Source organism: Haemaphysalis longicornis, unplaced genomic scaffold (assembly GCF_048455015.1).
Source record: "Haemaphysalis longicornis isolate Haplotype H1 unplaced genomic scaffold, Haemaphysalis longicornis Haplotype H1 scaffold_6, whole genome shotgun sequence".
In the NCBI taxonomy this organism is placed as follows: domain Eukaryota; kingdom Metazoa; phylum Arthropoda; class Arachnida; order Ixodida; family Ixodidae; genus Haemaphysalis; species Haemaphysalis longicornis.
This window is the reverse complement of record NW_027526407.1, coordinates 119,817,811-119,843,478: the sequence shown is the minus strand read 5'-3', so window position 1 is coordinate 119,843,478 and position 25,668 is coordinate 119,817,811. Positions and strand designations below refer to the sequence as shown.

The following is a 25,668-nucleotide window of genomic DNA, read 5'->3' as shown; positions in this document are numbered from 1 at the left end:
CATCAGTCGAACATTGATGCACCTGCCTGACTGCCCAATATAAACGTAATCATATAAAAATGGTAATAAGTACGCAATTCCCGTGTTGCGTTGGACAAATGGCGACCCATGCTTGACATTGTAACAGCGATCAGAATTCTGCCCTGATAACTTCCTTTCCACTTTTCTAAACAGCTTGCCAAGTGTATTCGAAGCTTAAAGTACTCTACCTTCGTAACGTCCAGCAACATTCTTCAAGCCAAGTTATAAACGGTGCATATGCGGGACACAACGGTTTTCATTCTTTCTGCAACACGACCATTTTTCCTAGATTGGCTGTCGCACCCACAACGGTCACTAACTTCCGGGCAGCCTTGTGTATTATATTCTACAGGAAACCGGAGGCGATGATCATGGTGACATGTGCCTGGAAACGGTTTCCAATTCAATCAATGCAAACAGGACCTAATAGCCGTAAACCTCAACACAGAAAAGGCTATTTCACTTTTTACCAGTTTAGAGGGTCTTGAACTGAAATTTAGGAGTGGTTTCTCAGATATAGGGCAATATTGCTAGCACACATGCCCTGGTTTCAAATTCCAGCGCAAATCAAGGAACTTGTTTCTGGGGAATGTGTTTTCGAGCGGAGATCTTGGCAGTTGATAGTGTAGGGGTGTTTGAAAAACACCCAGACCACCCAGTCCAGGATTCGTTTGAAAAACACCCAGTCCAGGATTCGTTTTTGATCCTGAATAAGGACAGCCTTGTAGAATTTTTGAGTACAAACCCCACCATATGCCAGATGTGCAGTATCGATGTTGAGTATCTATATTACTCTATTCCTCTCGATTAACTCATGAACAGTGTGAAGAGGTGCATTACCGAACAAAAAAGATGAAATAAATTTTGCTAACAGTTGCGGCATTCCGATAAGTGTTTTTCTCGAAATTCTGTCTTTTTACCTACAGACTCCTTGTAGAATTGAATGGGGGTTATATTTGCAGAAAATTGAGATAGGTATTGATTTCACGGTGGGTCCCGTCCCTAGCAATATTTTTCTCAGTGCAAATGACAGATATATAAAGCAAAACCTTTGTGGATTGGCTATAAAAATTGTGAGATACGTCGGTGATATTCTTGTCTTTGTAGAGAACTGCAATGTATCACGCCAAGTCGACCCGATTTCACGTGTGAGCTTCCCACAAAGGGATGCCTACAATTTCTTGATTTGGGTTTGTATTGTATTTGGAACAAAGGAACACTACTCTGGATGTGTGAAACCACTTCTACATTTCTTTCCATGGCACTGTAAACTAGTTAAACGTGGCCTAGCCTTTCTGTGTTAAGGTCAGTGACTTTTTAGTGCTTTTAGCATAGAATTGCAAACAGTTTCCAGGCGCAGATCACCAGGCACATTTCCTCCGGTTACTCCGGAGAACACAATGCACAAGACTGCCCAGAAGTAAATAAAAGTGGTGGGTGCTACAGCGCAATCTAGGAAAGATAGCTTGGCGGCAGGAAGAATGAAAACCGCTATGATACCGTATGTGCACCGTTTATCACATGACCTCAAGAATGGTGCCGGACGTTACGGGATTACAGTACTTTTTTTAGCCCCAAATAAACTTGACAAGCTACAAGAAATGTGGAAAGGAAGTTAAAAGGACCGAGGTCTGATAGCTGTTGCAATGTCAAGCATGTTTAGCCATTTGTCCTGTCCAACACGGGAATTGTGCACTCATTGCTATTATCATAGTGGTAACGAATATATCGTCCAGTCATGAGATGCATCAATGTTCGACTCATGGAATACCGGAGGTCACTCAAGAACAACACTCAAGCACATGGTATTTGGTATTGCGCGATCCACACAGATACGGACCCAGCTTCATGTTGTCTTTTTTTAAAAAACGCCAGCGTGTTGTGGCGGCAAATTCACCAATTGACACGTGAGATCATTGAACCTTTCTATATAAGTAACAACTATGGAAAGTGTGCCTGCCACGCGTCGGTGCCACTACATCAAAACGAATTTCTGTTCTTATCAAATGAATTAACTTAGGTCTTTTGCGATTTGTTTGTAAATGTGCCCATTGCAATCTTGTGTTTAGTGCATCGTAATTCTGTAAGCTGTGTGTTAATCAAACCGCATTATCGAGGAGATTACCTGGGCCCGTTGTAATTCTCAGTATATATTTGTGTTTATGTGTAATAAAATCAATTGCGAGTTAGCGCCTTCGTGTGTGTCTTCTCTGCTGTCGTCCCGTTTCAAGCACTACTTAACCGTGAGCACTCCGCCAAATATGACACGAGGATAAATGAAGTGCGCACATGGTGTATCTACAGAACAAACAAACAATTAGACAAAGTGAAACCGGGAATGATGCTCTTCTTCCTTCAAGCGGTCGAAAACGTCCGTTGTCATTGTGTCGTCGCCCTTCAACAACACCGACGGAAAAAAGATCACTCTATAGAAGCCTGCCGGATCCATCGGGGAACACCAAGATGGACTTGAAGTAGGTGTAACCAAAGCACAAAACTATGTTTGAGCACGAGGCCTCGACTGCGCTCCCGAAACATTACCGCTTTTAACAGTTTGTGCTGGTACAACCAAACAACAAAAGCCCAGCCTCTCAGACGCGGTGCATCTTATAGTAACCAATCTGTTACAAGTCTGTCGGATTTGCAAATTTATGCGCTTGTTCCCAAAAATGGCTCCGAAATCAACACAATAGCCTCTTTCAAAGCACTGTAAACAGGCTGATGCACATCTTTCCCCGAATCGCGCAGAGCCGCGGCGGCCTCAAATATACAGACGCTCTTAAATTCAAGCCATAGTGAAGAGTATAATTTGATAGGAACCTCCGTAAGTGGCAGTTATAATGAACGAGAAGGCATATTTGAATGTAAAGATCTGTCAGGCCTAAAACCTCGCCCTTTGATTGCCCTCCATGACGTCGACGTCAAACGTACTGCAATTCGGCATGCATTACACTTCGGAAGATTTACCCCAAGCACACCATGTTTCCCAAATTGAGCGCATTCGTACATTTACGGGGACGTGACTGTTGAACATTTGGATTGAAGAGTCGGGCATTGATATACCACTTGTAAAAGATAAAGTATACCCTTGAAGTTACGCCAGTGCATACCCGTGGATCCAATAAACGGATTATGCACCGACATTTAATTACTGCAATTCGACGTGCATAACACTTGTGAAGAACTACCCCAAACACACCACACTTCCCCAATTGAGCACATTCAAACACCTACGGGGGCGCGACTCATGAACTTTTAGGTTATAATATACCACTTGTAAAATATAAAGTATACCCTTAAAGATACGACCGCGCATACGTGTGGCTTCATTGAACAAAATAGGCACCCGATTTACAACGAGTCAGAAGAATAGCCCTAGCACATGCCATGTCAACAAAGTATAAAATAGACCGCACCACGTTCTAACTGCACGCATCTTATCCGCACCATCCCACGTATAACTTGTGTAGTGAAAGGACAGGGGCAGAAACTGATGTCGAGTGCAATCACGACCTTTTCAATCCATACTGTTGAAAAAGCCGCAATAGCACTCGGACTAATAGCTGGTCACGACGCACTCGTCATAATTATGAACTCTCACACTGCTTGCAGGAATCTCACACCACTTGCAGAAACGGCACTTTAAATTCTCTAAAACTCTTCAACACTCCCAAGCTATACGTAGTCTGGGTTCCTGGTCACACATTTCTCGAGGGAAAGAGGCTGCTCACGACACTGCTCGCGCTAACATCGAGGAGGGCGCTCCAAATCCAAGAGAATATCCAACCTTAGTATCTATAGTTAACGACCTCTCCTGTGCTACACAGATATTTTGCCTCGCTACAGACACCAACTTCGACGTTTCCCTCATCCACACCCGCAACTCACAAGAGATGAGGTCACCACCTTGAGAAGACCCTCCATCATGTCTTATATCTTACCGAATATCAAGCTACCTACAAGTAGTAACCACTCTTGGCACCTTATGCCATCAGGTGTGAGAATGCCAGAAAAAGCCGGGTTTAAAAACCCCCTCCAATCCCTCCATTCAACGGTGAAATGCGCAGTTAATCAGCCAAGACCGTCGATCCAGCTTGACATTATGAAAAATGTCGCCGCAGCCTGCACAGCCACGGCATCCCGGACCTGGTTATCTTAATCTGAGTGGGTGCAATACCCGCAGCTCCTCTTGTTAAACGGTAATTTTATTCATTTATGCTTTGGGGTAGGTTTTCTTTTTAAATTAACCGAAATTAGGACACTTAAAGCTAATGTGGACATTACAAAAACTTCCCACACTAAGAAATATAAATATTAATTTTAAAAAGATTTATGCCGCATGGCACCTGAACGTCATCTCAAGAGAATGGAAGAAAAGAAGTTGGAGGTATACGTGCCAAAAAGAAGAGTGGTGCGAAAAAGAGAAAGGGGAAAGGCAATAAAATGGGGAAAGGAACAAACAAGGAAGAAAATTACGAAAGGAAAACAATAAAAACAGGGGGCGCGAGGGCACAGCAGGCAGCAAGCATTTCGTACGTCACTTTTGCCCATTGCCGAGTTTATGTGCGTTAAGGGTGCATTGGTTGGCGCCGTCTTTGTCATACGTGGAAATCACTGGGATACAGCTGCTTCTGGCGAAAACGCATGCAAATCAGACATCTAGAGAACGCGGTTCCTTTCAACGTCTGCCTTCGTTATGACATACGGCCTTCTATGCCGCGCCTTTGCAAATTTTATTCTCAGTACCGGAAGTCAGTTTAAATAGTTGCGGGCGTAGCTATACCTTCAGAGGATGGGAGGGGCAGCGCAGGACCAATGACACACCCCGTCGCTCCTGCTGTCGAGCGTGAAATGTCGTCATTGCGCGCTAAAACAAGCCGGGATCCTTGTCTTGCACCTACCTGTATTGTCTGAAATTTCGCCACATATTTTAGATGACGTTCTTGGTACAGCAATCTGGCAATGTCAAGAGTAACTGGATTCCTTGTATCTATTCACAGGCTTTACTGCACCCAAAATGTCACCCGATGAAACTTTTGAGCCATTTATTGGTAAAGTACATCTTCTGAAAGATGTTGACAAGCAATGTGCAATAGTCAAAGAGTCAGGCTGAGTCGGTGGCGGATGCGAAATTCTTCAAGCGCGATTTGGAAAGCATAGAAAAAAATTGGAATTGTGCAGAATATATTAGATGCTGCAGAAGGAAAAACCAAATCCCGTGCTCATAACAGCACCGAAGTGGTGGCCATTAGGTACACAGTCGGCATTATCATTACCCATCTGTTGTGGATCGGACACCTCGTTGTGGGTACGCCGCCAGGAAACGAAGCCGTGGGACCGCTGATCGAACGACCCTTTTAATGGCGATGACTTAGTTACAATGATAATGATAGTAGTGACGCTCTGCTCGAGCGCACGGTTTCTTCTTCGTCGCCCGCTAGTCTCCAACATCCTCCGGGGCCTCAAGTGTGGCGGGATCCAGTTCTAGACGACGTAGCTTCTGTACTGGCCTCTTGATGAGCTTGCCTCCTGGCAACCGCCCTGAACAGGCTTGAACCAATCCGTCAGTGCCTGGGTACACGTCGTGAACCCGGGCTAGTTGCCAGAATAACTTGGACGTCCTAGGAACGTCTACCAGCACAATGTCGCCGACCTTTAAATTTGTTGAGCGATGCGTGGGCGAGCGATGCGCTGATGGTAGCCGCAACAAGTATTCATGTTTCCATCGCTTCCAAAAATCTTCCATCATTTTCTGTCGATGTTGAAGGCGCCGGCGATAGTCATTTCCATCGTGTAGTAGTAGTAGTAGAGCCACTTTATTTTACACTGGGTTCAGGGTAGGGGGGTGGCGGAGGCCCAAAGGGCCCCCGCGACGTCCAGGGATCTGTCCGTGACGGCTTCTTGCGTTGCGAGGTCAGAGCTCCCCAGAGCCTGCTCCCAGTGAGAAGTTGAGGGAAAAGAGGGGAAGGCGTCGCGCGGACACTCACAGAGCGAGTGGAAGATATTGTCCAGCGCGCCACATGAGGGGCAGTGAGGGGAGGTGAATTGGTGTGGGTGAGTGTGCATAAGGAGAGTGCGGTGTGGGAAAGTGTGGGTTTGTAAGAGCCGCAACATGTGCGCTGCCGGCGGAGTAAGTGAAGGGTGCGGGGGAGGTAGATTCCTGCGTAGGAGGCGGTAATGTTGAGTTATGTCCCTGTACGTAAGTAGGTACGCATGGGACATTTCGGGGATGCCGTGTGTAGGCGTAAAAGAAACGGGAGCCCGGGATATCAAAGCTCGGGCGTGTTGGTGTGCCGTCTCGTTACAACCTACGCCGGTGTGGGCCGGAGTCCACAGCAGCATCACGGGGTGCGCAGGGGGATTCTGAAGAAGAATTTTGAGGGCAGCTGTGGAAATGACGCCCTTTTTGCAATTTCGTATGGCAGTTTGGGAGTCAGATAAAATGATCTGGGGGGTAGGTAATTGAGTTAGGGCAAAGGCAATGGCTGCCTCTTCCGCAGTTACCGAGGTGGTGGTGGCGCTGTAGCTGAAGCCTGAGGGATTGTTGGAGAAGCGAGTGCGAAGGCAGGATGGGTGGGGTAGGCCGCTGCGTCTACATAGAGAGTATGCTTAGAGAGAGGGTAGCGGGAGACGTGTGCTTGGGCTCGGGCTAGACGGCGTCCGCGGTGGTAAGCTGGATGCATATTTCGCGGGATCGGCTTAATGTGGAGACGCCCGCGGAGAAGCCGGGGGATGTGAGCTGGAGGATCTAGTATAAGCGGGGATTTGGCATGAATTCGATCGAGGATCTGCCGACCAGCCGGGGTCTGGGAAAGGCGCGTAAGCTGGGCCATGCGATGGGCTTCGATTAGTTCGTCTATGGTATTATGTATACCAAGCGCGAGGAGTCGTTGGGTGGGTGCGTGGGGGGGCAGTAGCAGCACGGAGCGATAGGCTCTCCGAAGTAAGCATCGACGGAGGTACGTTGAGAGGGGGTGAGCTGTGCGTACGGGAGGTGATAGCAAAAACGGCTCACCAGGAAGCACTGCACAATTCGCAGCCGTTCTAATTCCGTTAGCCCATGTTTCCTAGACGTGATACGTTTAATGAGACCAATAGTCTGGATGGTGTGAGTGCGCAAGAGATGTATGGTGTCTGTGCTGCGCCTGTTGGCTTAGAGATGCATGCCTAGAAGGCGAAGCTGGGAGACCCGGGGGATTGGTTGTCCGTCCAGCATTACGTGAATGGTGGTCAGGGGAGTGGGTCTAATTCTAGGTGGAGGAAGGAGTAGGAGTGCTGATTTAGACGCCGAGCAAGTCAAGCCTGCTTGTGCAGCAAGCCGGGAGACTGTGGCAGCACCTGCTGAGAGGGTGACCTCTATGTGGGCGTCGCTGCCTTGCGTGACCCAAAGTGTAATGTCGTCCGCGTATATTGTCGATTGGAGGGAGGGTAAATTTTCTAGAGCATTCGCAAGAGGGAGCATGGAGAGATTGAATAGTAGAGGCGAAAAAACGGCCCCTTGGGGGGTGCCTCTGTTGGGCATGTCGAAAATGTTTGATTTGACGGTGCCCAGTCGGAGAGTGGCGGTGCGATCAGTGAGGAAATTGCGAATGTAGGTGTATGTTCGCTCGCCTAGGTGCAGTGTGTTGATGGAGCTAAGAATGGCGGAGTGCCCTACCTGATCAAACGCCTTATGGAGATCTAAGGCGAGGATTGCCGCATAGTCTCTGGTGGGGGGTGTTGTAGAATATCATGGTGGATTTGCAGAAGGGCGTCCTGTGTGGACAGTCCGGGGCGGAAGCCTATGAGGTTGGGGGGAAAGAGGGAATGTTCTTCAAGGTGCGAGGATAGCCGATTATGAATGACGTGTTCGAAACGTTTTCCGAGACAGGAGGTGAGCGAGATTGGTCGTAGATTGGGCAGTGCGAGAGGTTTGGCTGGCTTGGGAATCAAAGTGATATCGGAGTGTTTCCAACTACGAGGTAGTGTACCAGCGTTCCAGTGTGTATTGAAGAATTGGGTGAGGTGGTCTTAGATATGTCATCCAGATAGCGAAGAATTTTATTCGAGATTTTGTCCGGGCCGGGAGCCGTTTGCCGTCGAAGGGCGCGTAATGCTGCCTCTACCTCCTCTCGCGTAATTTCAGCATCTAGCTCCGAATTAGGGGTGCCGGTGCAGAAAATGGAAGTGGAGTCAGAAGGAAATGGCTTCGGGATGTATGTAGCGTGGATCTGTCGAAGGATGGGCTCTTGGGACAGGTTTAAACCATGGAGAAGCTGGGTTATACGCGTGTGTTGATGCGTTCGGGATTTTGGGGGATCGCGGAGATGACGGAGTAATGCCCATGTGCGACGCATGGAAAGCTTGCCCCTCATATCGTCGCATAGTTGGATCCAGCTGGTGCTGGCCAGATAGGTTGCATGTTTCGTGATTTCCTGCCGAAGTAAATTTAACTTTCGGCGGAGGCGATGGCGGTGTTTGTGACGCTTCCACCGTCGCTCGAGACTGGAATATGCTTCCCAAAGTTGAAGCATTTTGGAGTCTACATACTCCGCAGGAATGTCCGGGTCGATTGGGCGATCGTGCTCTTGTTTTGTACGCAGAATGTGCGTACTCATCTCGTTCGACTTCGTCATTGCTTCAGGTAACGTAGTCAGTGGCTGACCAACTAAGAAGTGTGCTGGCGTGATGGCTACAGGATCGCTTGCGTCATTCTCACTGTATGTGAGTGGCCGTGAATTACGAACCGCTTTAATCTCAATCAGAATGGTTGAAAGTTCTTCCGAGCAGAGGCAGCTTCGCCCTAAAACTTTGGGGAGTGCTGTTTTCGCGGTTCCGACGAACCTTTCCCACCAGCCTGCCCACCATGGGGCCACTTCAACTATGAACTTCTAATTAATTCTCTGATTCGCAATTAAATCCTGGAAGTCGTCTTGTTTTATCACTTTACACAGTCTTTGTAGCTCCCGAGACGTTCTCTTGAAGGTTAGGGCATTATCGGAATAAATTGTGCTTGGGAGCCCCCTTCTCGCAATGAAGCGCCGGAAAGCCAACAGGAATGCAGGTGAGGACATATCCGAGACCAGCTCGAAGTGCAATGCTCTTGTTACGGTACACGTGAAAAGTACGATGTACAGCTTTCTGTCGGAGCCCTCTGACGACCTCGCATACAATGGTCTGGCGAAATGAAGTCCTGTAGTGTCGAATGGTTTCGCCTTCTTTACAGTGCAGTTGGGAAGTGGTAGATACGCCGACACGATGGGTTTAATGCGAAACCGGGCGCATAGCACCGATCGATTGATTACTTTCTTCGCCGCTTGTCGTGCTCTTGGGACCCAAAATCGCTCTCGTACGCTGTTTATCATTGCCGTCACTCCTCCGTGCATGACTCGATGATGGGCATCCGCAAACACAAGTTCGGTAAAGCAATGTCTACTTGGAAGTAGCATCGGATGCTTCACATCCCGGCTGTCGGTGAGGTTTTGTAGCCTTCCCCTTGCACGTCAAACACCTTACCTTTCGTCGGCACTCTTTTGATCGATGGCCCGTCCTCGTACAGCGATAGCACCGCATAGATTTTGCCAGCCGCTTCCTCTTTTCTGAAATGCTCAGAGAAGCGTAGCATGCTTCAATAGTGTGCTTCGCCGATTTGCAAAAGAAGCACTCGTTCCTTTCGGTCATTGATGCTTGAGAGGCGTGCGGAGCCGACGTTGACTGGCCGTTACTTTGTAGAGGGTCGCTTGAGTCTACGGAAGTTTCCACTGGAGCACTTCGCTCTCTCGCCTAGAGCTCAATTTGTAAGTACCACAAAACGTGCTCCAGTTGGTGACATGTCGTCACGTTTGCTTCACCAGAAGACGATGCCGTGGCCGTTGATTTCTCTTGGAGGCGGATGTGTCGGTGAAACGCTACGATGATGTCTTCTGGTAAGACCTCGAGCAAAAGGTCGTACAGCATCGCCGAGAAGCTGCTCGCTGAGACGTGTAGAACGTTGGGGCAGCGAACATTCAGCTGGACGCATTCGTAAATTCTGCGCAGCTCCCTCTCCTCCGAGAGAGACGTCACGTGCCGTAGCTCGCGGAGGTTTCGAAAATGCCGCTGTATGATACGGCCCTTGTCGCCGAACCTGTTCTTCAGCAGCTGGACGGCACTTTCATAGCACGCCTCCGTTGTTGGCAGTCCGGCAATGGCAGCTGCTGCGTCACCTTCCAGGTAGTTTCGGAGGTAGTGAAAGCTGTCGGTGATGGTTAGAGCCTGGTTGGTGTGGACTGAGCCGTTGAATTGCTCCCAAAACGATATCCAGCTACACACGTCTCCATGAAAGGGCTTGATGGTGAGCATGGGCAGACAGGGTCCAGAGATCTGGCATGGAACCGTCGCTGGGGCCTGTGGAGTGTTAATCGCAGCCGAGGGGGCAGGTTGCGCCGTGCTGCTGACGGTTAGATCCTCGGGTACGTAAGGTGAGTCAGAGACTCGAGCGTCTGGTCGTTGTAATGCGCTGCCGACTCGTACTCCCTTTCTAGCTCCTCAACAGGAATCGTGTCCTCGACCTGGGCATCGATCTTGCTAAGCTCCTCGCGGCTAGCCATGAGCTTGTCCAGCACCTTTCGGAGCGCGAACCGGTCAGAGCAGCCGTTCCCAATGAGCGCTGTCGCTTCGGTCGAAATTTTTGTCGCTTGGGCTCGCCTCGCAGCGCGTGTCGCCTTCAGCCGGTCCATTGCTAAGCAACAAAGTCCGGCTTACTCGCTTGGTAGGTATCTCGGTCCGCGCGTTGTCCCCCTGGGTGCGGTTCCGAGAAGGACGACGTGGCATGGGCGACCGTTTCTAGAAGAAACTCGTCGTCGCCGTCGCTCGTTGCCCACGTCGGTGGGAGCCTCTCGTTTTCCCTTGGGATTCGGCACCAAATGTAGTGAAAAGGACCGAGCCGGGACACGAACGGGAGCCGCCGCTTTAATGTGGCAGGATGGAACCCTATGTACAATGATGATGATTCGAGAGGTTTGTTGAAGGGACCACTTCTACCTCCTTGCCGTGATTTCCAACAACATCTTCACTGTCTGGAATCACGTATTTCTGAACATTTCGCGCGGATGCTTGGTAATAATCTGATTTTCCGTTGTATTTCATGATTGTATTTCACGAATTTTCTGCCTGCACAAGAAACGTTCTGGCAGGTGTAGTTTACAGGTTATCTGCAAACGGTATCGATCACCTTCAATGATTAGAAGCCCTTTGACTTGGTGAAAATGACCCGGATATCGTACGAGTTTAACATTAAAACGTTAAAACAAACACCAAAATTCCATTAAGAAAACTTGAGCCGAAAACGTCTATGTAAACAGAATTTTTTCCCCGGGAATCCATTGTGCTCAAAGTGTACTTCCGGCATTCGCGAAGAATTAGTCAAATGTTCAACTCCGGCCCAACTAGCTTACAATAACAAAAGCAGCTAACAATTACTGTACTCCCTAATGCGAAATTATTGCTAAGCGTTAAATCAAACCTGCTGGATGAAAAAGCACAGCTGCTCAATTAGAGGTACTGATCGTGTGTACAGCGACCGCACGACGGTGCGCGCTGCTCTGCCGTTGTCCCGCATTGCCGCGCCTCCGCCTTGTATGTAATTGCAAATTGTGGTTCAACGCCTCGCGCAAATGTCACGTGGTTCGGTTCTTATGAACCATGAACAAAGGACGAGCGTGTCCCGGAAGGGGCAGACGGAGAGGGCACCTTGGCGGCTACGCTTTGCAAACGTCTGAGGGGTATTCAGACAGACACCCGAGCCGAGGCGATGCGCTGGGAGATGACGCCATAGCAACAAGTGCCGCCCTCCTTTTAACACTTTCGCCAGTAGCTCCTCAAGCGTTTTGGTGGTGCTAATGTGGTGTGCACTAAAAATATTACTTGTTGGAACGTGCAACTGACAGCATAACACGCCACGTCCAGACGCAACTGCCTGATAACCGCCAAAGAACACCGTGCCGACCGATGAAAGCTAGGAAAACACGATGGGCACTGGAAGATAAATCACGTGCGATTGTTTACACATATTACAGAGCAATCCTGGAAAGCGCAATACTCTTTGTTGCACGGTTACCACGGCTAATGCCAATATCATAGCTCTAACAGATATGTGGCAGCGTCCTGAAATTTCTCCCCACAAAATATATTTACTGTTCTTTTTCATTTTACAATGTGATCAAAACGGCCTGAAAAGGGGCGGCGCAATACTGGCTGTTTCAAAGACCTTACGATTGTAGTATATTCAAGTTTCATAAGAATAGGATATAGTCAGGCAATTATTCAACCTTCCCCGCATGGGGCACCTTGAGCAATCTTGGTGATGGTATTGGCGACACCGCGGACCCTGAGCCCCCATACTCACGCTGTAACCGACCGTGGTAATGAGTTTTAAAGTGAATGGTAGAAACCTCAAATTGTGGCCGTCGGAGCCCAGGTCAAGCTCCGGCAAGTGGGCTCCCTGTCTGTTTATCAGGCAGGGAGCTCCTGGACCTCTTCAGGTATCAGCGTAAGGATGACGAAGAAAGTACACCCGTCTCCCTGGTTTTATACTATGCTATATGATATTTTCTAACCCCCCCTCCCCCACCAAACATGATCGGTCCCTGAAAAGCGGCCGCACCGAAGTTTCATTGCCACCTCTCTCAATAACTGTCTTGTCAACAAACCAACCGTGAACTATTCTCGTTTCCTCGTTATCAAATCTATTGCCACAGCCCGGCCTCTTGCTTCACAATCAGTATTTTTTATTACAAAATACCCTAAAGAATAATTGGGAAAACCTACAAGGTCATAAAACAACGCACAGGTGAAGTCCTTCTTGATGTAAAAAACCAGCAGCAGGCAACCACACTTCTTGGTCAGACGAAAATGGTGGATCTTGACATCAAGGTCACACCCCACCGCAGCCTGAAAAGCTCGCAGGGTTTGATCTCTGAGCCAGATCTCCATAACAAGCCAGATGCTGGCCTTCTTTAAGGTTTAAAGGATCAGCGCGCCACAGCCGTGCACCGCATCACGATACGCAGGGATGATAACAAATCCCCACGAAACATATTACCCTGACGTTCAACCGCTCATCGCTTCCCGAACATATCAACGCAGGCTTCATTTCAGGCTCCATTTGTCCTTCAATTCCGAACGCGCGCCGCTGCTTTAAGTGCCAGCGGTTCAGGCACAGAACCAACTCCTTTAGTGGCCGTCTGACCTGCGCAAAGTGCGCCCTGCCTGATCACCAGTCTGATAATTGTCCATCATCAACCCACACCTGCTCCAACTGCCAGGGACCCCGTGCCACCTACTCTCGAAAATCTGAGAAGTTTAAGCAGGAGAAGGAGATCATATTTGTTAAGGTAATTGAAAACATCACCTTCCCAGAGGCGCGAAAAAGGTTCGCCTCTTTCCCCTGGGGAGGTTCGCCGACGCAGCTCGCCGGGGGGCGGAGCGGCGTCTGTTGTGCACAGGGACCCAGTTCAGCGAGTCTGACCTTGACCCCCCCGCCCCCATCGGGTTGCCTCACGCAGCCCAACCCGGCCCCACGCCGCTTGCTGACGCAGCAGCGGTTGTGATGCAAACCACATCTGTCGGGACCGGTGCAGCTCCCGCCTCTCTCCCCGCCCTCCAGTGCGTTGAAGGGGGCCGAGGGGATGGACACCGCGGGCCCCACACCGACTCCGAGAGCTACCGCACCGCCCGTGCCACCTCTGGCCCTCCGAACGCCCTCGGCGGTGGCGGCTCAAATGAAGGGCTCCCGAAAGGGGGCCAAGTCCGGGGGGCGCGGTCCGACGGGCACCCCTCGGACATCTGATGACGAAATGAATGTCCACCCGTTCCTGCCTGCAACGCAGCGCAAGGAGCGGCCACCGACTTCCAAGCATACAGAAAGGCCTAAAAAGCCCAATCAAAAAGAGCTCCGAAAGACGACACATGAACACATACACATTCTAGTCATTCTTAATTGTAAATAATGGGAACAGACAACATCATTCAATGGAACTGTAGGGGCCTTATCCGCAATCTAGATGAAGTGTACCAGATACTTCATTCACATCGGCCAAGTCTCATGTGTCTCCAGGAAACACACCTAAATAGTAAACATACCAACCTCTTGAATAGCTATTTGGTATTTCGAAAAGACAGCACACTTGCACTTATTCATCAGGTGGTATGGCCATACTAGCCCGAAAATCCCTAGCGTCTCATACCGTCCACCTAAACACCATGTAGGAAGCTGTTGCGATTCAAACAAATATTTTTGATAGGTTAATATGGGTATGCTCCCTCTACATCCCTCCGGATTATAAACTGTCCAAAACTGATTTTGAGGCACTGATAGACCAGGTACCTGAACCGTACTTAGTCTTAGGCGATCTCAATGCGCGTAGTTCAATCTGGGGATCTTCCCGAACAGATGCCCGGGGTCGCCTAATTGAAAAACTTCTAACATCATCGGGAGCACGCCTTTTTAACAAAAACCAAGTTACATATTATAACATAGGACAAAACAGTTATTAACATCTTGACTTGGCTCTTGGCTCTGCAGTTTTTTTCCAATTTCATGAGTGACATGTGGACACAAACTTACTTAGTATTGATCACTTCCCCACCAAATTGACTTACATAGGAAAAGGTACAAACACTTCCCCCTCTCATAAAACTTTCTGTGAGGGAAGAGCAAACTGGAGTACATTAACAGAAACATCTAAACTACACTACACATCCATAAAGCACCTACACGTAGAAGAGGCGACCCAACTACTCACGGCGCACTTTCTCAACGCCGCCAACATGTCTATTCCCCAGGCCTCCGGTGCCCCACGCAACCCAATGAGGCCCTGGTAGAATGAGGACAGCAGGTGGCCCAGAACAAGGCGTTGGATGTCCTTCGCCGGTACCCCGGGTTCTGATAACCTTTTATCCTTCAAACGGACAAAAGGACTCGGAAAGCGCGTGCGCCGTGATGCAAAAAGGGAGAGTTGGCAAGCCTTCCTGACATCTATAAACTCATACACAGGCACACGCAAAGTATGGACACGTATACACAAACTCAAGGGACAACCGACACACAGCCTGCCCCTGGTGAGCACAACAGGGGACACAGTCAAAGATCAGGCCAACACACTTGTACAACACTTCCAACACGTGTCCAGCTCGGCACACTAGACAAACACTTTCATGAAATACAAAACATCTAGTGAAAAGATGTCCTTGTGGGATAATAATAATTCAAACACCTCCTATAACTCCCGCTTTACACTTCATGAGCTGAAGCTGGCTCTCAGTACTTGTAAGCCTTCCGCTCTAGGTGGAGACAACATTACGTACACAATCATACAACACTTACACGCCGACACACTCGAAACACTGTTGCACCTCTACAACAAAATATGGTTTCGGGGAACCTTCCAGGGTTTTGGAAGGAGGCCATCTTAGTGGCTTTTCTGAAAGAGGGCTTTTCTCCCCTGCTAGTTATTGTACCATCGCTCTAACAAGCTGCGTGTGCAAGCTGCTCGAGAAGATAATCAATAGGAGCCTCGTGTACTTTCTAGAGTACAACGGTCTTCTCGAGAGTTGCCAGGCAGGCTTCCGGGCGGGGCGATGCACAAATGATCAACTGGTTTCTCTAAAGGCCTAAAATAAGGATACATTCATTCATAAGAAATACTGCATGACAGTATTTTTCAACATTGAAAAGGTTTATGATACGGCATGGAACACGGCATTCTAAGAGACCTGAAATCTTTTGGTATCTCCGGTAACATGCTCAACACTCTAGTTACATGTCTTCACGAACATTTCATGTCAGAGTTGGGTCAGCACTATCAAAGATTCACGTGCAGGAAAATGGTGTGCCTCAAAGTGGTGTTTTGAGCTGCACCTTGTTTATAGTAAAGATGAAATCTCTCCGAAAGGCACTGTCGCCAACCATCTCCTGCTTGATGTATGTAGATGACGTTCCAATATCTTTCAAATCATGTAACATATGCATTTGTGAACGTCAGGTCCAGCGGTGGGTAAAGAAGATTTCTCGCTGGGCAGATGAAAATGGATTTAAACCTAATCCTTCTAAAAGCACCTGCGTTGTATTCTCAAAAGGGCGGGGCATCCTGCCCGATCCCTACATGGAACTCAATTGTAATTCCATTCCAGTAAAAGCAGACAACATGTTTTTGGGTGTGGTGTTTGACCAGAAACTCACGTTCATACCCCACATAAAACGACTCAAACAAAAATGCCTAAAAATGAAAATTCCAAAAGTCCCGTCCCACCAATCATACAGTGCAGACAAACATCTTCTGCTTCGCTTTTATGCCGCGTTGGTAGGGTCACGGTTGGACTACGGAAGTGTTGTGAATTGGTCAGCCACAAAAACAGCACTGAAAATGCTAGACGCAGTGCTTGATATGGGGCTTCGCTTGTCTTGTGGGACATTCCGTACCAGTCCTGTCTACAGTCTTTAGGCATAGTGCGACAAATGGTACTAAGCGTACCAGCGAACATATGTTGACCTTCTATATGCCTCCAAAATTTCATCAATAAAAAACCATCCCTTTAAACTGGTTTTTATTGACACATCCACAAATAAACTCTTTTTAAACCGTCCATCAATTTCTGTTCCTTTCTCGCATAGAGTGAGGGACGAGGTGATTCATGAGGTCTCCTTCTTAGATACATCCAAATCATCTCACACTGGTCTTGTAACACCATGGCATCTCCATCCTGTGTCGTGCCACTTGTCTTTTGTTCAGTACAATAGGAAGAGGACACCAAGGACTAGAATTTTGCATTATTTCCTGTATCTTCAGGACAAATACAGGGCTGCAGAATTTTTCAGTGATGCATCTAAAACGTTCACTGCACTGTCTTGTGCCGTGCATGACCCCAATGTTGAAGCATGTAGAACCATGAATGTAAAGACAAGTATATTTACGGCAGAGGCATACGGCATTTTTCTGGTTATAAGTTACATTAATGAACATCATATTCCAAAATCCATCATCTACACAGATTCGCTCAGCGTCATCCGTGCATTATCATCCGGAAAGTCATCGAAAAACTGTCTCGTTATTTTTGTCCTCAAATTATGTATGCTAGCGTATTCGTCAAACCTTGGGGTGACTGTGTTTTGGGTGCCAGGCCACTCTGGCATTGCTGGAAATGAACTTGCGGATGAAATGGCCGCCAGTGCTGCACTCCGAAACATAGTAGGCATAACAACAGTACCTTACACAGACCACAAGCCACACATTATACTACACCTCCGTAAACTTGGCAAGCAGATTGAACCGAACAGAGAGACAACAAACTACACGTAAGAAAACCACACTTGGGACAATACACTACTGACTCACAACAGGTACTTTGAAGTTACCTTAGCTAGGTCACGGATAGGCCATACACATGTACCGCACTCGCACCTGCTCACGGGATCTCCAAGACCCTTGTGTAGCAGGTGTGGGGAGGGCCTATCTGTTATACACATCCTCATTGAATGCAAGGCACTCGACATTACACGACCCAAACACTTCAGAGAACTCTACAGACAACATATTCTATTACATTCCTTATGCTTTTTAGGAGACGATGCCACGTTTTCTGTCCAGCGCACCTTCAAGTTTCTTTGAGAAGTTCAATTCGTACAGCTCATCTCATACCACCCATAGTTTTACCCCTGGTCCTATACACCAGCCACCTTATTTATCTTTTACCCACACTTGGTCTTCATCCTGGCCCTTTACACCAGCCGTTCTCATATACTTTATTTGATTTTATTTGAGGTCCCCTAACCAGTTTTAGTTGTCATCTCTTCACCAAACCACTTTGTTGTGGCTCTTTGCCCTAGCTGGCCTTACGCCATTATCCTTCAAACAGCATCATCATTATCAGTTATTACACTCTCCTATCGAAATGTTCCTGCCGGTGTATTATAGTCCCCTTCAGCATCATCCCCGCTCATTACAGCAGCCGGCACGGTGCTCCTAAGTTTGTTAGATCTCCCGATTTCGGTTCCTCTTCTTCTAGTAAGAGATTTATAACAGCGGAGCTCAAGTGCAAACCATAATTTCGCCGTTGCAGGAAAAAATACCAGAAAAGCGCGTAGGCTCGTAATCACGGGCCTCGTGGCGGCTGCCTAGCGTCCAAAGAATGCGCAGTGGCTTCCAAAAAAACAAGTGTAGCGAGAAAAAAACCAAGAGGACTAGAAATTGGCGAGCCATCGTGAGCATATGCCTCGCGGCTACCACCAGGAATGCCGGCTCGCGCAGTGCGTCTATCAAAAAACTACAATGCTAGCGGCACGCGCTACCACAGATGTAAATAAAAACCTTCGGTGCGAATGCCATAGTTGAAAAAACAACCTGTTTGGGAGAGGTCACCGCAGCAGCCGCATTCTCTAGAACCCATAATGGATAATTGCAGGCATGCCTACAACTGTGCTAATACTTCCCAAGACGTTTTACAAAAGCTGGCATCGCGGCCTCCAGTGGAAGATGAAGAGCTGGTATAAGTCTACAATGCTGAGGGTGATTTGGCCTTCACCGCTCGCTACGAAGTAGACGACAACCGACAGGATGCGTATAATAACGATGACTATCACTGAAACTGTGCAAATAAAAATTATACGGAAACTATGTGTCCGCAATGCTCACCTCCAACGACTTTGCAATTCAGGTTTTTTGCGTGAGCGGAAGACCTACCATAATTTTCAGATTCCCAAGATTATCCGGTGAAATGAACCACCTGTTAGTAGCCCCTTTTCCTCCAAGAGAAATCATTTTTAATATGGTGTTGTACTTTTTCTTGAGACAAATATTTACAGACCTTCCAGAAACATTTTGGCTGGCACCCGCACGGGGCACCTTGAGTAATCTTGGTGATAGTATTGGCAACACCGAGGACATCCAGCCCCCAAGCATAAGCTCCAGCCGGGAATGGTGATGGCTTTATACCCGGAGGGTTAGAATCTACGCAACATGGCCATCGGAGCCCATGTGAAGCTCCGGCAGTGGGGATTCCTGTCTGTTTTCCAGGCAGAGAGTTTCAGGACCTCTCTCGGTGTCAGGGTAACCCGATCGAACTAAGAACCTCCTTCCCCTGCTTTTTGTATGTGGAATGGATAACTCAAAACTCCACCTTAAAACGCGACCGGTCCCTGAAAAGGGGGCACACGGAAGTTTTTTCCCATTCCTGCCAACCATCAACATCCTGAAAGCTGACAACTATCCCCGTTTTTTGGTCATTGAATGAGTAGATAAATCAAACGCCGTGTCCGCCCAATATGTATTCATCGCCTCGAAGTTTTTTCAGGAATCATTGAGAAATCTTCCGAAGCAAAAAAAATTACGAATACGCAGACTGTGGCTTGAAGTCAAGATGCAGCAGCCAGTCACAAATATCCTGACCCAGACCCGCATGGCAGATCTGGACATCTGTGTCACACCACATCGCAGCCTCTACAGCTCGCAGGGTGTGATATCTGAGACAGATCTGCTATTCGAAACAGAGGCCGACCTTCTGGAAGGAGGGAAGCATCAAGGCATTACAGCTGTAAGGGCAACAACCAACTGTCGTGACAATGTAGAAATACCATCAAAGCACATATTCTTGAAAATCAATAAATAAAAACTTCTTCAAATCACCAATGCTGTTTTTATTAGGTGTGGAGTACATCCCTACATACCTTACCAGTTCCGCTGCGTTAATTGCCAGCGGTTTGGGCACGGTACAACTTCTGGGCGAAATGCTGTGCCAAATTTGCGAAAACCTGTGCGAAATGCTTCGAACGGGAACACCCCACAGAAAACTGTGATTCCACCACCTACACCTGTGCAAACTGTCAATGTACGCACGCGGCATTTTCCCGAAATTTTCAAAAGTTCCATCAATAAAGGATGATCATAAATGTCAAACTCAGTAAAAAAATCTTTCCAGAGGCGTGAAAGAGGTTCGCCTCTTTCCCACTGGGAAAACGGTGATGCAGGTCGCCGGTGGGTCGAGCGGCGTCTGGTTTAGGCGAGAACCGTGTACTCCGAAGCTGACCTGGTAAGCTCCCGACCCCCTCGGTTTGGCTCTGGCGGCCCGTCCCGCCCCCAAACCGCCCGCTAAGCTACCCTAGGCTGTGGTGGCACCCACGTCTGTTGAGGATCCATTGTTTCCTTTCAACCTGCCCAAATCACATGCGAGGGCCCGGAGGAGCTAAGGACGGGGGCCCCCGGGGCAGTTCCCAGCCCCGCCGCACCACCTGTGCCACGCGGCGCGCTCCTGACACCCTCGGCGGTCGCGGATCAAACGAAGAGCACCTTAATGGCTGCAAAGTCCAGGTGGTAAGGTCCACCAGGCGCTCCCCGGTATCCGATGATGATATAAATGCCATACCCTTCCTATCTGCTTCGCAGCCTAAGGAAAGGGTCCCTTCATCAAAACCTGTACTCATCATCATCAACATCATCGTTGTCATTATTACCAGCCTATCTACGCCCACTGCACGGCAAAGAGGTCTCCTATTAAACGCCGATTATCGCGGTTCAGTGCTAACTGCGACCAATTTATCGCCGAAAACTTCTGGGTCTCATCTGCCCATCTCACGTTTTGCCACCGCCTGCCAAGCTTGCCTTTCTTGGGATCCACTTTGTTGCCTTAACGACCAGCGCTTATCTTGCCATCGAATTGCATGTCCTGCCCACCTCCATTTCATCTTAATTTCTACTACTATGTCTTTACACGCGTTAGTTCCCTGACCCACTCCGCTGTCTCCTTGTACCTTAAAGGGGCCCTAAACAGGGCCCCAAAGGTTGCGATTTTACGTGCGCAATCGTTAGAGTACTATCCAAAGAACTTCCTGCCGCAAAAATGGTTTAAAAGCGTTCAGTATTAGCCGAGTTATTCAAGGGCCCGCAAGAAGGCCTGGGGCATTTCCTCTTTCACCGCCCTTCCAAAGCACTGTGGAAGCGGAAACGTCACCAACCAGGCGAACACCAGCGCGCCGCCATTGGCTCCGCTCGGCGGTACGCCACGCTTATTTTTTAGCAGACGACGGCCAAGCTACACCTACTACATCCGCTAACGCTCCGCGGGATCTGTCGGTGGCCGGCCAGCATCGAACGGCTCCTCACACCAGCCGTGGCCGCGTTGGCGGAAACTAGCACAAACGAGCGTTTGAAGGCAAGATAGGGGGCGTACAAACGCAACATTCTCGCTAACGACAATAATTTAAGATTGCCAACGACCACTATAGCGGCTCGCAAGCGTTTCGGCATGCGGCGCTGTCGCGGTGAACTCGTCGCAGCGAGGTCTGCGAAAGGGTCTCCGAGCCTTTTCGAGGCCGCGACGACGACGATTCCCCGCGCAATGTTTGACTGCACTATCACCCACTTTCATCTATTTTCAAACAGATTTTCAGCAATAGTGCCGCTCTGGCGGGCGGTTACAAGTCGGTGTATGCCGTATCGTGCATACACCGCACAGTGGGCTGCTTGTCGACCGTGCAGGCAGATGCTTGCCGCGGTCGCGCGCGTAGCGGGCATTTGTGCCCGCAGAGACGCTCTATGTTTTTCAACCTTAATCATACCTTGTAAACGACGTGCTATATCTACAAACTCAGCTAAGCTCGCGTAAAGGATGGCGACGATCGACATTTGTCCGTGCCGCGGGTGCATACGCCGTGCCGCCGGTGCAGGAGCGCTGAGTGGAACCGCGTTTCCCCACGAGCCGGGAACGCTGTTTGGCTACAGCATTCATTTACCAGGGCCCAACAATAGCGCAGCCGTACTGTTGAGAGCTTCGTGCATCCCACTGGTGCGTCACAAGCGGTCTGTCGCACGTAAGAGCGCGGAATTGAAGCCTCAAGGAAGCGGTAGGCGACCAAGGAAGAAAGAAAGCATCTTTGTTGCGTGTTTGTGCGGCCCCAGCTTTACGCAGAGGTGTACTATTTGGTATACGTTGTCGTGAAGAAGTACTCTTGCGATTGCGATTTTGAAATCTTCACATTCAGAAGCCTATTTAGGGCTCCTTTGTTGTTAACGCCTATCATCTTCCGTTTCACTGCTCACTGGGTTGTCCTGAATTTAAGTTGAACCCTCTTAGTGAACCTCCATGTTGGTGCCCTGTAGGTGAGCACCGGTAAGATGCAGCTGTCATACACTTTCTTCAGGGAAAATAGTAGGCTGCCATTTATTATTGGAGAATGCCTGCCCAATACACTCCACCCCATTCTTATAACCCGAATTGTCTCTACCTCATGGTTGAGATCTCGGGTCCCAAGTTAGCCAAGTCGATATATTCGCTTACCACTTCCACTGCCTGGCTACCTATCTGAAACCGCTGGGCTGTCCCGAGGTCATTAATCAAAATTTGTTTTCTGTATTATAAAATCAGGCCCATGGTTCTACTCAGTTTGTTTAGAGCGGAAAGCATGCTTGGCAATTCGTCCCCTGAGTTACTTAGCAAGGCAACATGACGAGCAAATCTGAGATTACTGAGGTATTCTCCATTAATCCTTGCTCTGACCTGTTCCCAATAAAATGTTCTGAATACCTCTTGTAAACACTCTGTGAATAACATTAAAAATTTGTGTCTCCTTGTCTGACGCCCTTCCTTATAGATATCTTACTGCTCTGCTTATGAAGGGTAATTGTAGCTGTGGACCGATTGAAATACCTTCTAGTGTTTTATAATGCTCGTCTACACCCTGCTTCTATATTGCCTGAATGACTGCTGAGGTTTCGAACGTATCAAATGCTTTCTCATAATCTATGCTTTCTCATGCAGCGGCACGGCGTGCGGGGGTGCAGAGGTGCCATAGAGGTAGAGCAGTCAGCTCGGGTGCAGAACGAGAGTGCTTCGAATCCTGGTTTTGGAAATTGCCGAAGGCATTAAAAAAAATAGCGTGTTTAAAAATTGCAGAATGAGGCTTGGGGTCGCCTTACCCAGGTGACCACTACCGGTAACGCACTTCCTCACCAGAGCAACACTGGCAACCCCGGTTTACTAATGGCCACAACCTTCCGGGAATACGCCAATTCATAAAAAACCTTTAGAGAGGCCGAAAAACCCCTCCGAGAGTTCAAGCTCCGAAAGACGATACAGAAACAACATAGTCCACTGGCTCCAAACGCTTCATAATGGGCAGAGAAAACGTAATCCAACGGAACTGCAGAGGCCTCCTTAAAAATTGTGACGATGTATGCGAGACACTGTATGCTAATCAGCCAAGTGTCATGGTTCTGCAGAACACTCCTCTAACAATAAACAGCCGACGTCATTTGGGGTCTCTGGTTAGTTAGTGGGGTCTTTGTAGTTATTTGTCCGAAAGAACATTTCGTGTTAGAGTTGGTAGCGCACTCTCAAGGGTTTATGCGGAAGGAAACGCCGTTCCGCAAGGCGGAGTACTAAGCTGCACTCTGTTCATAGTCAAGATCAACTCTCTTGGGAAGGCATTTCCACCTATAATTTTTTATTTAATGTAAGTGGGCGACATCCAGGTGTCTTTTAAATCATGCAATATGTCCATCTGTGAGCGTGAAGTACAACTTTGTGTGAAAAAACTAGCCAGCTGGTCAAAAGTAAATGGTTTGAAACTTAACCCAGAAAAACATTCCTGTAAATTGTTTTCGAAGAAGCGTCGAATCCTTCCAGGCACAGACGTTACCGTAATGGCGGTTCGATTCCTTTGAGGAAGGAACACGAGTTTTATGTGTGGTGTTGGAAGAAAAACATACGTTCATCTCTCACATTAAACAACGGAAAGATAAATATTTAAAGGCTATTGGCATTCTTAAAATCTCTTGTCACCAGTCTATGGAAAGGACAAGCAACTCCTCTTATGTATTTTTACCAGCCTAGAGGGGTTTCGTTTCGACTATAGAGTGTTCTTCATAGGCCTGCAACCAAAACGGCACTAAAAATGCTCAAGCCAGTGCTGCATCTAGGGCTTCGCCATGCATGTGGTGCTTTTTGCCGTAGCCCCGTCCTGAGCCTCTGTGTCAAGATCAAAAAGTGGTTCCGGCACCACCAGAGGAGACGCGCGGACTTGCTGTATGCCTTAAAAGTCATGGCTGTGACTAACCATCCTTTTATTTGTACTCTTTTGATACATCCACACAATAGCTCATTCATTTCTTGTTTTTTCTCACTTAGGGTGAAAGATGAAGCTTCTGAGCTCAAGGTTTTCGTTATAGACATACACAAGACACCCATCTTTCATTTTATGCCCCCTTGGAGTCTTGACTCTCTGTCATGTGATGTGTCGTTTTCTCAACTCGGTAAAAGCAGGGCACCAAGCATTGCAATTCTGCAACATGTCTTGTTTCTACAGGACAAGCACCGATGCGTAGAATTTTACACCTTCGCATCAAAGACAGCCACTGTTGCGTCTTGTGCGGCGCACGGAGAGAACTGTCGGGTCTGCAATACGATGAATGTCCCTAACAGTATTATTACAGCAGAAGTGTATAGAATATTATTGATTTTTCATCAGATTATCAAACACCAAATATCAAAGTCTGTTGTGTACACGGACTCCCTTAGTGTTGTACGGGCTTAGGCCTCTGGGATACAATTTAAAAAGTATATAATTATTCTTGCTTTTATGCCATTAGATCTGCATGCACCTCAAACCTTGAAATTACTATATGCTGGATTACACGTCAATAATAAGGAATCACTGGAAATGAGGTTGTGGATAAAATGGCTGCCCGTGCTGCACTTCAAGACACGGTTGACATAACAACAGTACCCTCTCCTGACATCAACCCACACATCAGACAACACCTTCGCTAAACATGGCAAACACACTGGAGTGAACAGACAGACAACCAACTACACTTAATAAAACCTCAATTGGGATCGTACACTACCAACACACGCAACAGATACACAAAAGTTGCCTTTGCTCGGCTACGGATAGGGCACACACATGCAACGTACTCTTATCTGCTAACGGGATCTTCAAGACCCCTGTGTAGCAGGTGCAGAGAGGCCCTATCCGTAGCTCACACACTCATTTATTGCTAGGAACTCGACACAACACGACGCAAACAATTTCCCCAACTCTTGAGACAAGACATTCTCCACAAATTCTTGTTTTTTGTGGCGAAGCTATAGTTTCCCCTAATCGTGTTTTTAAGTATTTGTTAGATGTGAAGTTTTTTAACCTCATTTCCTAACATGCATAATCAACAGTAGCCCTGTACACAGTCCACTACGATTGTCCTCCACAGATCTTTCGTTCCTTTTGAGTGAGTTCCGTGTTTTATACTTCACTCCTCATACCTAACCACTGATGTGGCGCTCTTTGTCCCAGTTGGCCTTGTGCCATAAAAATCAAGCCGTCATCATAAGTTGACACGTTATCTGCAAGTTATATCGATCACCTTCGTTGATAAGAAGCACTTGGGCTTGGTGAAAATGACACGGGTGTCGTACGAGTTTAACATAAAGCGTTAAAACAAACACCAAAATTCCTTCCGCAAAAAAACTGAAACAAAAAACGTTTATGTAAACAGAACTTTTTTCCCGGCAACCCAATGTGCTCAAAGTCAACTTCCGTCATTCACGAAGAATTAGTCAAATTTTGAACTCCGGCACAACTACCTTAATATGAACAACAAAGGCAGATAATAATAATTATTACACTCCCTAATGCGAATTTTG

General features: G+C 47.9%; 1 protein-coding gene across 1 annotated transcript in view; it reads right to left on the bottom strand.

Moving 5' to 3' along the window:
- Nucleotides 1-25,668, bottom strand: part of LOC144141916 (uncharacterized) — a 153,802-nt gene that overhangs the window by 127,398 nt on the left and 736 nt on the right. The gene's annotated exons all lie outside the window — the stretch shown is intronic.